Source organism: Sorex araneus, chromosome 7, assembly GCF_027595985.1.
Source record: "Sorex araneus isolate mSorAra2 chromosome 7, mSorAra2.pri, whole genome shotgun sequence".
NCBI lineage: Eukaryota > Metazoa > Chordata > Mammalia > Eulipotyphla > Soricidae > Sorex > Sorex araneus.
In genome coordinates this window covers 59,250,365-59,265,052 of record NC_073308.1, presented here as the reverse complement: position 1 = coordinate 59,265,052, position 14,688 = coordinate 59,250,365, and positions in this window count along the sequence as shown.

The window sequence follows — 14,688 nt, the reverse complement described above, 5'->3', positions numbered from 1 at the left end:
GCGGGGGGGGGGGGCAATGGAAAGAACAAAGGGAAAAGCAAGGGAAATGTTGGATATTCTGGTTTAAGTGGTTGCCTTATTTGGGAAAGCCCGGGTGATTGTTTGATTAGCTATCCTTAGTTTTGATTTATTGGCCTAGAGGCATTGAGTCGGGTTTAGAGCTCGGTGTGGCTACACAGACTGCTCTGGCTTTAAAGCTACCTCCGTCTCGCAGCAAACCAAAGCTTACAAGCCTGAGGGCTCTGAACCTGCAGAAGCAATTGAGCTGAAATCTAGACTTTTGGACGCATCTTTTCTATGCTGCTGGGCACCCTGATAATGTCCTGATGTGGGGGTTCTTTAGAGATTTATCATTGAGCATCCTTATTCAGAGATGAAATCAAGAGACCCCCAAATACGTTAAACTATGTTAGCCGAGCCCTGTCTCCAACTGGAATATCTGAGGAGGATTAGCAAGCACACGTGTGGCTTTCCCTTGAAATCCTGTCACTTCAGCTGCATAATTAAATCCCTGTGTCAGATACGTCATTTCATGTCACTGCGATTAAATATGTGTGTTAAATGTCTTCTCAGCTGTAGGAAAAACCCGGCCCACCTGCATGGGGACTCATAATAGGCACATGCAGGGTACCTGCCGTGTTCACCCTCTGGATCCACTGGTCTCCAAAGTATGCTGAAAAATAAGTGATGTGAACTGCAAAGCTCTCGAGCATGATTACATGTGCAAGTTCGGGTTAAGTGCCTTTTAATCGTGGGACTGTCCTTGGAGAAGAATGTATCTACCTCAAAATGTTCCTTTCTCCTTCACTAGAGTTGCTTGTAGGTATGAAAAATAAAGCAAATCGTCGAACTTTTTTTTATGTGCTGTGTACTAATTTTTATGCAGTACGAAGAATACTTGTATTTGGGGGTGGGAGTAGGGTGTTGGGCCACAGTTAGTGATGCTTAGGGCTCTGGGCTCAGGAATGACCCCTGGAGATGCTCAGGGGACTGGCCACCTGTCAGGGACCAAACTGGGGCCAGCTGTGTGCAAGGCCTTAAGCCCAGTGCTCTCTCCGGCCCCGTGAATGTTTGGGTTTTGGTAATAAGATTCCTACGTTTCTTTGGCCAGTTCTTTTATTGAACCTTTTAGCTTGCATGTGAGGGCTGAGAGAGTATCTGAGATCGTGCATCCCTCAATTCTAACCAAATACAGGCATTTAAAACAACCTGATTTGGGGCTGGAGCAATGGTACAGTGGTTAGGGCGTTTGCCTTGCACGCGGCCAACCCGGGTTCGATTCCTAGCATCCCATATGGTTCCCTGAGCACCGCCAGGAGTGATTCCTGAGTGCAGAGCCAGGAGCAACACCTATGCATCGCTGGGTGTCACCCCAAAACGCAAAAAAACTAAAACAACCTGATTCTCCAACCCCTTTTTTCTCCCCTTTTCTATGCCATCATCTCTGTGTGGATGTGGCTGTTCTAAGCAATGTCTTCCCATAATAAGACTTTTAGGATCAAGCAGTTCTGACCAAGGAACGAAAGCAGAACTGGCCCATTCCTCAATGGATTCAGATGAAATCTGAATCAGGCTCGAGGGCCAGAGAGATAGTACCTATGGGTAGGACGCTTGGCTTGGTTTGGCCCAGCTGGCACCACATATGGTCCCCCGAGTCCTGCCAGAAACAATCCATGTGATCCCTGATGCGGGCCAGGAGTAAGCACTGAGCACAGCCCGGTGTACCCCACTTCTGTCTACCCCCAACAAAAGAAGATCAGGGCCCACTCCTAGAGGAGACGATGAAAGGAGCCAAGCTGGGTGTGGAGGGGGCCATACAGGAGACATAACTCAAGACTGAGTTATGAATGCGCTACCTTTTTTTTTTTTTAAAGGGGTCATGCAGGAGGCATGTCCCTGTGCTGCAATAGTCCCATTGGCATTCTGGAACTATCACAAGCTTCACATCATGTTTGATGAAAGAAAATCAGTTCTCTCTGCTTCTGTGCCTAGTTTACTAACCCAATAATGAATCATCTGTGAGATCTTGAGGGGAAAAAAATCTGGTTCTTTATGAAAGTCAGTACTCTTAGGTAACCATGACTAAGCTACAGTATAAGTAATAAACTAAAAAAAATGTAATTTAAAAAAAATCTGGTTCTCTCCTAAAATAGAGTTTCTCTGTTTGCTTGTTTTTTGAGTTTTTGGCCACATACCAAAAACTGATCCTCAGGGGTTACTCCTGGCTCTGCACTCAGGAACCACTCCTGGTGGTGCTTGGGGGACCATATGGGATACTGGTATCAAACCTGGGTTGGCTGCATACAAGCAAGTGCTCGACCCACTGGACTATCTCTCCAGCTCCTAAAATAACAAGTTGGTTTTTTTTTTTATTGGCCAACACTGAGTTGAGTAGACTAGCTTTCTTTTTTTTTTTTAATCAAATGGTCAGGTATACTTTGCACTAGTTCAAACATTTTGAAAAGCTACCAGTTCTTTACTATAGTTACAACATTGCAAATCCTGTTAAAAGAATAACAATGCAAACAACTTTCCTTTTTTGAGGGATTCCATTGAAATCTGTTTTTTGTTCAAGGCTGGTAAGATAGTACAGTGAATAAAGTGTTTGCTTTGCATATGGCTGACCTAGGTTCAATCCTCAACACTCCATATGGTTCCCTGAGCCTTGCCTGGAGAGATCTCTGGACACAGAGCCAGGAGAAAGCCTTAAGCACCATCAGATGTGGCCCAAAATCTGAAAAGAAAAAGATAAATCTGCCCTATGTTCCCACTTGAAGCTTTCCTGTACAGTAGGTTTCCTGGCATAAACAGGCCTTTATGACGAATTGTGCCAAACAGTCTCCTTGTATGCAAGAAACAAAGACATTTGGCTTTGTTTTTGTGAAATAAAGGTTAACTTGGTAGTTGATGTGTTTTAAGTGAGAACTATTTGTTATTCTTTTCATTATGAAATGGAAATGTATTTCCCTTATGAAAGAAGGAAAATTTGCCCTCTTCTGAGAACTGGAGCCATTTCTGTGTGGTTGATTAATTGATTCTCAGTGATGGGATTGAACTGACATGTTTACACACACACACACACACACACACAACTTTTGTTTGGGCCCGAGACAGGTTTGCAATAAGCATCTTCCATCAAAGATACTGGGCTTCTCTGCAACTATAGTTTATCATGAATTGTTGATTCACCAGGAAGATGAAAGGGACGAGATACAATTTTGTTGGTCTTGGACAAGAGTAACTTTCAGGTCACTTTGCTTTAGGTCCAGGTGTGTATGTGTGTATAAAATGCCTTTGGGGAAATGAGCCCCCAGCTGGCCTGGTACAGGGGCACATCAGGAAGACAAACATAAACCCCATTCATTTGTGCTCTATCTTGGTGCTTTCATTATTGAAGTTCTAAAAAAAATTCAAACTTTCAGTGTTAAAACTCTTTTCCCCCCAAGCAAGTGGAGAACATTATGGGTGAGGTGAAGTCAAGGTAATCTAGTTAGCCTGAGAACTCTTTAAAATTACAGAAAATTTTAGGGCTCGAGAGATAGGACAGAGGTTAAGGCCCTTGCCTGCACATGGCTAACCTGGGTTTGATCCCCCGTACCACATCCAGACACCTGAGCCCTGCCAGGAGTGATCCCTGGGCACCACTGGGTATGAACACCCTCAAAAAAAAATCATAAATTTTTCAGAGTTACCAAGGAATCATTCTATAGTCTACTTTTATCTGCCTCCCCCCACCCTGCAGATAAAAGTAGACTATAGAATGATCTATGTTTGGGAGTTTCTATTGAAAAGCTTAAGTGGTAAATCTTCCTTGGAGGAATATATCTGTGTATTCCAGCTGGTCTCTAAACACTCATGAGAAGGACCCAGTGCTCTTTCCTCCACGCCTGGTTTCCTAGCACCTAAGAGCCACGTGGGGCCGGGGCGGGCTGAGTGGTGGCACAGGGCCCGAGGCCCACCTCCCGCACTGTCCGATACAGTCTGATCCAAGTATCACTGCCCTCTGACCCAGCACCACCTTGAAACGAATGCATTCCAGCACATGGCAACCACAAGGGCATGGGCATCCCGGCTAAAGTGTACGACCCTCAGGGCTGGAGCCATAGTACAGTGGGTAGGGCATTTGCCTTGCAGGCAGCTGACCCGGGTTCGATTCCTGTGTATGCACAAAGGGGCAGCGGCACTCCATCTCTCTCCCGCCGCCCTCATTTTGTAGTCTCACGCCGCTTCCCCCACCCCAGGGAGGCCAATGGCAATGGGCAGGTGAAGGAAGGAACGAGGGCCAGGCTGGTTGGTATCAATTGCGGTTTATTCCAGTCTCCATTCCCCTCCTGCCTCTCTCTCTCCAGCCCTCCTGCTTCTCTCTCTCCCGAGCCCCTCTCACTCTCACTTCTGACTCTGTCTTTTACTTCTGACTCTGACCCTTACTTCTGACTCTCACTCGCTTTGTGCTCTTTCTTTCCCCTGCTTTTGGCTCCAATGACTCCCTCATTCTCTTTTGCCTTGTGCTCTGCTTCTGTGTCTTCTCCCTTACTTCTCCTAAAGTCTTAGTTTATATAGCAATCAATAGGGTGGTAACACAAAAGTGGGTTGAACATTAACAAATCCAGACCGCAGTCTTCAGGCCACATTAGTCTTTCTAACCCCAGCAGGGTCCTAATCTTGTCGTTACTTTTGGATCATGACAGCATTTGTCCATGACCGTGCTCTCAACTTATAGTTGAATATTATGGCGCTTTGGCCTGGCCCATTTTGATGCCAGGGTAGCTCACAGCTTGCCCTGGGTCCATTCAGTCCCTCGTTGGGACCCTGCTTTTGGGGTGCTAGGAACTAAGGGCAACTGAGTTGAGCAAGCAGATGCCCAGGAGTAAATATTATTCGGAGTCGATCAACTCCCAAGTTACAAGAGCATAACATTAACTGTCTTCCTGTGTCCATACAGAAAGGACATTGCTTTAAGGTAAACATGCAAAAGACAGAGAAAAGCAATATTTAACTTAAAATACAAGCTCAATGTCCTAGAAGGATCTGATCTTACAAGTTAACAGAATCTGATTAGGGAAAAAGGTGATTAACTGTTTGGGGAGGAGAGCACAGAGAAGAGTTTACAGATAATGGAATGGGAGTGACTCGGGAGCACTGTGATGGGTGTAACTAGATAAACCTAAGTTCCCTGCAGCAAGGCTGAAAGGACAAACCCAATGTTATCCTACAGAGTCCCAGCATCCCATATCTCCCAAGCACCGCCAGGAGTAATTCCTGAGTGCAAAGTCAGGAGTAACCCCTGTGCATCCCTGGGTGTGTCCCCCCAAAAAAAAATTTTTTAATAAGTAAAGTATATGACCCTCAGAGAGCACGCAACCAAGAGTGCACCCTCATCCCCCAGGCATCCACAACAAAGAGAAAAGGTGAAGAGCCTTGTAATAAAAGTGTGTTCCATTTGGGAGGGCATAATTCAAACACAGAAACATGTGTTGGTTGCACAGCAGCTTCACGTGTGTTACAAAGCAGCAGAGCCTTACTACTTCCATCCCCAGTACCACAGGCATATGGGCCCACCCCAGTGCCATTAAGTGAGGCCCTGGTAGTCTCCGAGCACTGTCATGAATGAGCCCCCACATGCCCTGAGCACTGCTTGAGATGGCTCCCAAATAACTCTAATAAGTAATGTCTGTTTTTTGAGTATACATAATTAGCAAATGTATATGGATTATCTGTATATATTTGTTACATATAATTTCAGGGGAAACAACTGAGTAACTTGTGTACTTGATGCTAACTTGAACTTTGTTAATTTTTTAGGCACAGGAACTAGAGAGAGACAGAGAGAGTACAGGGGGTTAGGTACTTGCCTTGCATGCAGCTGGCCCTGGTTCTATTTCTGGCACCAAGTAGGGTTCCCTGAGCACCGCCAAGACTGAACCCTGAGCACAGAACCAGGAGCAGCAGCTGAGCACTGCAAGATGTGGCCTGCAGAAATGGAAAATAAAATTTTGTTTTGGTTTTGGGGCCACATCCAGCGATGCTCAGGGGTTACTTCTGGCTCTACACTCAGGAATCAACTCCTGGAGGTGCTCAGCATACCCATGGGATGCCAGAGGTTGAACCCAGGTCCACCACATTCAAGGCAAGCACCTTAACTGGTGCACTATCTCCTCATCCTGCAAAAAATGGGGGGAAAATTTTGAGACATGATATTCTGGTCATGTATTCATATGGAAGGTGTCTGCTTGGGACATTTTAGTGGCCTGATATGTATAGTTAACTTCTAAATGGTCTAACAAAAATGCATCCATACCTATGTATGTGACAAGAAAAAGATTTTTCCTTTCACGGTGCTGGGGATCAAACCCAGGACTCAGACTGTGAGGCCCAAGCTCTCCTGAGCCCCAGCCCAGCTGCGAAAGATGTGAGAAGGCGAAAATGGGCTGTGTCAGCAGTTGTCCAACCAGGGTGGATGTGGGCCAGTTCCTAGTGCTGTTTTAACTTTTCCTTGGTGATTGGTGCATGCTGGCATTTTCTTTTTCTTCGGGAGCTTGGGGTCGGAAATGTGGGTGGGCTCCCTCTCAGTCCCCCTGTCCACCAGGCAGCACACCCCTGGCTGCTCTCCTGCTGCCTTCAGCCTTCCCTCCAGCCAGAAATCAGGGCGTCTGTGCCCAGGAACTCCGAGGCTGCAGGGAGGGCAGGGCAGGGCAGGGCAGGGCTGGCCGGCCTGTGGGGCTGTGCAGATGGTAGTTCGCGCACAGCGAGGAAGAGTGGGAAAGAAGCGGCTGTAGGGGAGCCAGAGTGTCCCCAGCGCCCGCTTCTCCCTGCCCCTCTTCTCCACTTGTTTCCACTGTCACTGTCATCCCCTTGCTCATCGATTTGTTCGAGCGGGCACCAGTAATGTCTCTCACCAGTAACATCTCTAATTGAGAGACTTATTGTTACTGTTTTTGGCATATCCAATACGCACGGGTAGCTTGCCAGGCTCTGCCTCTCGGGCTCGATACTCTCGGTAGCTTGCCGGGCTCTCCAAGAGGGGCGGAGGAATCGAACACAGGTCGGCCGCATGGAAGGCGAACGCCCAACCGCTATGCTATCGCTCCAGCCCGCTTGTTTCCAAGTGAATGTTAAATAGCTGCCTGAGTCGTCCGGGAGAAGACCCACAGGGAAACTCAAGCCTGGTTTTAGCTTCGTAACAGTGACTTCTGGAGCTGCAACCCGGGGAGGGCACAGGTCTTGCTTGTAGCCCACCCAGGGTTCAATCTCCAGCATCCCATATGGTCCCGTGAGCACTTCCAGGAATAATGCCTGAGTTCAAAGCCAAGAGTAACCCCTGAGCACTGCCAAGGGGGGCCCCCAGATCAAAAATAAATAACCGTAGCTTCTGTGTCAGTTCTTTGCCCTCTTTCCCAAGGACGCGGAAACCTCAGTAGCATCCTCTGTCTGACTTTACACACAGACATTCTAATCTTATTTGCCCATTGGTCATTTTTTATTGCTCCTAATCTGAAAATTATACATGATGAACTGACCGGCGTTTCCCTAATTCACATCTTTATTTTGTTTAAGCAAAAACAAACAAAACATGGGGTCCCATTTGGCCGGTGCTCTGGCTCCTGTGCTCAGAGATCACTCCTGATCGGGCTCTGGGGAGCCTATGGATCATATGCCGTGCCAGGGATTAAACCAAGGGCAGCACCTGCAAAGTAGGTGCTTATCTCCCTGTACCCCTCTCCACCTCCCCTAATTCACACTTAGAGTTAATGAAAGAGCTTAATTCCTTAAGCAACCCCGCCCCCAGTGAATAATGAAGGTTCACAGTTTTCTCCCTTTCCCTTCTTTCTATTCCCGCCCTCCCCCCCACCCCCCCCCCCCGTCTCAGGTCCGAGCAGAGAAAATCTCATGGGTGGCACTTTCTCCCTAGTTTCCATCTATAGGAGAAGCAGCATATATGTAGTCCAGGCACTGCAATGACTGAGTTTTTACCATGGCAGTCATTGGTGTGGCCTGGGTTTGCCCGTGGCAGTGGCTGGTGTGGCCCGAGTTTTGCCCGTGGCAGTGGTTGCTATAGACTCACCCCAGCTCTCATCGGGCAGGTGAGAGCAGCATGGCGCAAGGACCAACGGTCAGGAGTGTTTGCGGAACACTGGGCAGCTCCAGGTGTTGACTTTCCTCACCTGATTCCACTAACTCATCTATCTCAAGAGGCTCAGGAGGCCCCTGAAGTGGGTCCGGCGACTTCTCCTTGAACTCCCGGTGTGGGGCCCCCTCAAATGCCAGGCCGTTCCCTCTTGACCCGAAGGCCCCCTGAGGGGGCGTGCTTCCCACCTTCCTCAGAGCTTCACTGTCTGCTTTATGACACTTCGCTCTCCTTTCCCTCCAGTGACGCAGGCCGGGAAATTCTAGAAAAGAGTTAGAAATGGGGCCAGTGGAATGATGTTTAAAAATGTCATCTCTGGAGCCCAGCTGAGGGCAAAGGGAAAGCGGGGTGCGGGCGCAGCTGCAGAGCTGGTGGAAGACCCCGACATCTTCCTTTGAACTTCCTGAGCCCAGAGCCATCCTAGGAGAGCGCGTGCCGCCTTCAGGTTGTCAGACTTGAGCGTCACAATTGGTGCTGAAAGCAAGGAAAACAGATCTCCTTTCTCTCAGACACAGGAAGCCTCAGTCCCAGCCCCCTACACTTCCTGGCCTGTGACCTTCACCCTGACCTTGACATCTTCTAGGAAAGAACTCGACTGTGCTCATTTTCATGGGAATTATTCTTTGCCGGAGTTGGGCGGGGGGGGTGGGCAGTGAACCAGGACCACCCAGTTCATTTGGGAAAAACCTTTCTTCATGTTTCATGTCATTTCCATCCTGCTGACGCCCAGCTAGAATCTTGCCTCCCCTGTCCTGTGACCCCGAGGGGCCCCGTGGACGCAGGTAACCCAAGAGGAGATGGTGCATCCCCGTCGTGCAATCAGGAAGCCCCATCTCTTAGAGCCGCCCAAGAGCTGAGCCTCCTGCCTGGGTCTCCATCCCCTGCCTCAGATTTCAGCCGAGAACCCAATCTCAACCACTCTCCAAACCAGGTCAGAGCATGGCTTGGTTTTCAGCCCCACCGAGGCCGGTGGCTCCAACTGGCGTGTTGGTGTATCTTCTGAAATGCTCCCTCTGCTTGGCCTGGGGGCCGTGCCACCCCCCCTTTCTTCTGCTCCCCGGGAGGTGGGAGGCCACCCGGCTCTCCTCAAAGAGTCACTGCATCTTGGGGCTGGAGTGATAGCACAGCGGGTAGGGCGTTTGCCTTGCATGCGGCCGACCCGGGTTTGATTCCCAGCATCCCATATGGTCCCCTGAGCAGCACCAGGGGTAATTCCTGAGTGTAAAACCAGGAGTAACCCCTGTGCATCGCCGGGTGTGACCCAAAAAGAAAAAAAAAAAAAAAAAGAGTCACTGCATCTTGCTGATTGGGTGGCGGCGCTCCAGGAGAGCGGCACTGCTGACCATTTCCCCAGCTCCGTCCCTCTGCCAGGCACGCCCTAGGCATTCTGTGATGTCTCCAGGAAAGATGCTGGTCCGAAAGCAACTGCTGTTGAAAATATGACCTGGGTTTTCACCCGGAGGTGAGCCTGCGTGCTGCCATTTTCAGCAGGGAAGGAACTGTGACTAGGGCCAGGAGGTGGCCTGGCGGGCCGGGCTGTAGGCCTTGCACGTGGTGCCCCAGTTTTGATCCTCCCCACAAGTGACCTTCCCCTCACACACATTGCCAGCTGCGTCCCCACCGCAAAGAAGGAATAATAACTAGTTACCTGGCTCTCTGAGGCACCAGGAAAAACGGGCACACAAGGAGTGGGAGATTGTCTCGCGGTTACCCAGGGGAAACCTGGAATCTGCAAAAAGTGACTCTCTGAATTGGAAAATAATTCTGAGATGATCTTTTTTTTCTAGAAGCTTTCTTGATTGTTGCAGCCAGAGGAGGGAGAAACCAGTTTATGATGTTGGGAGACACGCGCGCGCGCGCACACACACACACACACACAAATGTGACTTTGGTGGTTTTCTCAAGAGTTGGGGGAGAAACAGTGCGACTCTTAGCTCTGGGGCCACCTGTGGTGCCAGGATTCAGCCCATCGTTGCGTCATCCACAGGCCCATGCAAAGGAAGTGTCTAAATCTGCTACTACGGCCCAGGATGGGGTGACTTTGCTGGAAAACCGGGATGCGAATAAAATCTGGGGATGAGCCAGGCTTTCCATGGCTGCCTTTGAATCCATCCCTCTGACCTCTCTACAGTGCCTCTGCCCCGCCTGCCGCACAGGACAAAGGTCTTAGAACCATCATGTGACTTGCATAGACTCTGTACCATGCACCGGGATCACGAGGGGCCCCCTTCTTTATGAGTTCCTGGGTAATGGGGCTGTTGGGTGGAATTGCCCTCACTCGCTCTACAGGATGCGGGTGTCACTGGACAATGCCCCCCAGGTGACAAGGGGCCGTGGAAAAATGTGTCCTTTGCAGAGTCTCTGAGCACAGGGCAGACTTGTTCAGGGAAGCAGGACAAGCTAGAAAACAGGCTTAAATCTTCCATAATGGGGGGCTAAGAGGGGTGGGGGGCAGGGAGAGTGAAGGTGTTACACGGCAGATATTTCCCTGCTCCCCCTGACGAATACTCCTTTTCACAGGACGGATGTGTTGTGTCTGTATGACCCCGAATATTGGGGTACTAAGAATTCACAAGTAAAAGAGGGTCCAATTCTCCTAGGAAGAGAACGAACTCTTTTGTTGAGAGAGAGAGAGAGAGAGAGAGAGAGAGAGAGAGAGTATTGTGTAGTTTCACAAAAATAATTCCGTGGGGCTAGAGAGAGAGAGAGTACAGAGGCTAAGCTGCTTGCCTTGCATGCAACTGACCAGGTTTTAATCCCTGACATTGCGCAGGGTCTCTGAGCACCACCAGGGGTAAGCCCTGAATACTTGTCGGTGTGGCCCCCAAACCAAAACAAAGGCCAAAATAACAAAAACCAACAGTATGAATAAAAGGCTGTGTGGTTGGGTATTTCCAGGCTTGGCCCCTGTCCCACCCGCTCCGTGATCACCGTTCCCACAGAGCCTCGACACTGTCCATTCCTCACCCCCAGGAAGCACGACCGACCTCCAAACCCAGAGAGGCAGACATCGGATTACTTCTGCCGCCAACATAGGGGTGAAAGGACCAAGCCCAGAAACTATCTTCCAGAACTGGCCGAGTTTCAGAAATGTTCAAGGCAAAAGTCTTTCCTCTTTTCTCAACCTCAGTCCTGAGACATCATCACTAGTAAAAGATGACCTTGTGCTGAAGCATTTAACTTGGCTTTGCAAAATAAAGCAGAACTTAACACACAGAAATGGATCATAGACACTGAAACTTTTGTACAGACATTTGGAACTGTGATGGAGTCATTTATCCATTTTAGATCACAAAGGGGGAACATTTGCCTGCGCCCCTCTGGGGTGAGTTGAGCACAAGCAGCCCTATTTTTTGGTGAGGGACCAGATGGAAGGGGAAGCCCTGGCGTTCACCCGGAGAGACCCCTTCAGCTTTAGCCTCATCAGGCCATATATTAGGGCTCTAAGTGAGAGCAAATCGCCAGGCTGAGTGCTTTGATAAGATCTTTGTGAAGAGAGCCCAGCAATAGTTGAATAATGGCATTTCCACCCCCAAAGTCCTCCCTCCACTGGCTCCACAAAAACAAATTCATTTTTGTTATGTCTGTTTATGTCTGTCAATTTGGCTTGACAGATGTTAAGCTTTGGATTGTGAAGTAGGCGGCCGACTTGTTTGCTTTCATACTCAAAGCATTTCTCTTTTTATTAAAAATACACACTAGAGCAAAGGGATTGTTTCACACTGGTCCAACTAAACCCAGTACAAACTCCATCTCTCAAGAAAAATAGCTAAGACACAGGTGGCCTTCCCAGCCCCCCAGTACTGGGGATCACATAGTATGGGGATCTCAAACATGTGAGGACACCCCATCCTTATGTCTCACACAGGCTGTGCAGAGAGTGTTTCCCCAGGTACACACATGCACATGAACACTCCCACACCCACATTCCAGTACTGTTGGTCCATTGGGTTTCTATTTGGGGACTGCCTATAATGTGTGTGTTATGGTTTCAGATTGCTATTTGTTCTCCTGGGTTCTTAGAAGGGTAAACAACTTGAAAACAGTTAAAACCAGTAGCAAAAGAAATTGGCATCTGACATGCTTTTAAAGGTGTATATATATTTGTGGGGAGTGTTTGGGCCATACCTGGTGGTTCTCAGGGCTATTCCCGACTCTGTGCTCAGGAGTGACCCCTGGAAGTGCCATCTGGGTTGCCAGAGATCTGACCCTGGAACAGGTCACCACAACCTCATGCAAGGCAAGTGCCTCCCCTCCTGTACTATCTCTCTGCCCCCTCATGTATGGCTTACAGAATTTTTTCTCTTCAAAATCTGTGTGAGGGGCTGGAGCAATAGCACAGCGGGTAGGGCATTTGCCTTGCATGCAGCCGACCCAGGTTCAATTCCCAGCCTCCCATATGGTCCCCTGAACACTGAGAGGGGTGATTCCTGAGTGCAGAGCCAGGAGTAACCCCTATGCATCGCCAGGTGTGACCCAAAAAACAAACAAAAAAAAATCTGTGTGAACAGTCCCTTCATTTATAATGAACACCAACTAATCTCTGAGCACTGGATTTGTGGTAAACATTAAAAGGGTCTCACTGGTTGGGGCTGGAGAGATAGCACAGCGGGTAGGGCGTTTGCCTTGCACGCGGCCGACCCGGGTTCGAATCCCAGCATCCCATATGGTCCCCTGAGCGAGGCCAGGGGAAATTCCTGAGTGCAAAACCAGGAGTAACCCCTGTGCATCGCCAAGTGTGACCCAAAAAGCAAAAATAAATAAATAAATAATAAAAAAAAATAAAAGGGTCTCACTGGAGCATTTGGCTGAAAAATCAGTGATCTCTCCACACAATATTTCTCTTCATCTCTCTTTCCATTCCATCCTCCAACATGTATGCATGCACACACACACACACACACACGGACACACACACATACACACCCCTTGAGAGGGAGAAAATGCTCAATAAGCTGTAAGGAAACACAGAAGGTGGGGACAAAGGACACTGGAACATTGGTGTCTAATGACCTCATTCCCATGAGTTGTTTGTCCTTAATCACTTAGACCTTCAAACCAGTCAGCCTCTGTAGTGACAAAGTACATGTATTTACCCTGGGCAAGACAGATGCTGTGGCCACCAATATGGGTATTAATATCACACGTGAAAATGCTTTCTATTTAAAATTATAGAAACCACCCCCTTGGCACCCAGAACGAATTTCTCCCTCCTAGCGATCACAGCTTAGTCATTATTTACTATATTTAAAAAACAAGTTACTATTTAGCTTTCTTAGCATGCAAAAATAAAACATCATTTGACAGTTCAAAAGTTACTTTGGAAAATTATAGTAATACATTGGCTGCATGCTGCCAATAAGATATTTGAGGCAAATTTAACTTTCATAGGAACGATTCTACTGACTTGATTTTCTACTTTCCACCCCTAGAAGGAAACAAGTTCTAGCAATTTCTCTTAGAAATGGCTGTGAGCTGAAAGAAGGGTTGGCGAGTCTTTTTGCATTTGTCTGCAAGTCTGTTTAACTATAGAGTTGGCAGAGTTTGTTTCTTTTGCAGTTTCCAATTTTAAGAGCAAGGACATAGCCTATAATCTAAATACTGAGCAACTGATCTCATCACACAGTATGCTTTACGAATTCAGTAAAGTGAATCTCATTCTGTACAAGACAGAGACAGAGAGGGAGGGAGAGAGGGGGAAACAGAAGGAGGGGGAGAGAGATTTTAAAATCAATTTACTACCTCAGTCCAAGGCGATAGGAAAGTCACATCTGTGTCCACTGAGGTTCCCCAGAAGATCTGAGCACTTGGCTCATGAATCAGACTTACTTATTAAGCAAATAAACCTGAAATCTATCATTTCGAGTGGAGTCCGAAATTCCATTCTTTTCTTTTTTGAACTCACTGAGAGGAGTCACTAAATTAAAGGAGTCATTAATTGGAAATGAAAAAAAAAAAAGTGGTGCTGGGGAAGTGAAGCTGGAAGAAAGAAAATGAACTGGGCAAAAGGAATGGAACATTCTGGAATTGTGGCCTGGGGTGGGGGTAGAAGGGCAAGAGACTCCGCATGCTGCGGAGAGCATCTCTCCTAGAGCTTGTGCAGACTCCAGGTATGGGCCTGGCCCGGCTCTGTTGAGCTGCTCACTCACTCCTGAGGGTATGACGTCCGGAAAGTTCTGTGTGTCCACACTCCCTCCTGCCCAAGAGCCCCTGCCACAGCAGCCAGAAGGCCAGCAGCTGCCCCTCACCTCTGGGACACAAGCCCTAGAGGGTGGAGCTGATGGTGCTTCAGGAGCCTCTGCATCCTGCTGACCTGAGTCACGGGCACACCTCAGGGAGACAGAGGGATGGATGGCAGCTCTGAACCTGAACCTTCCAGGCGCAGGGTTGGGAGAGGCTGTGGTCAGCTGTCAGCATGGAAGCAAAGAGTAAACCGCTCTAGATTCGCAGCCTGGGAGCCAGCAGCCCGTCGGGACGCAAATCCTACTGAAGAGTTGGACTGCTCCCCTCCCGTTCCTCCTGACACCTGGCATCCACGACCCCAGAAAATGAGAGACAAAGGA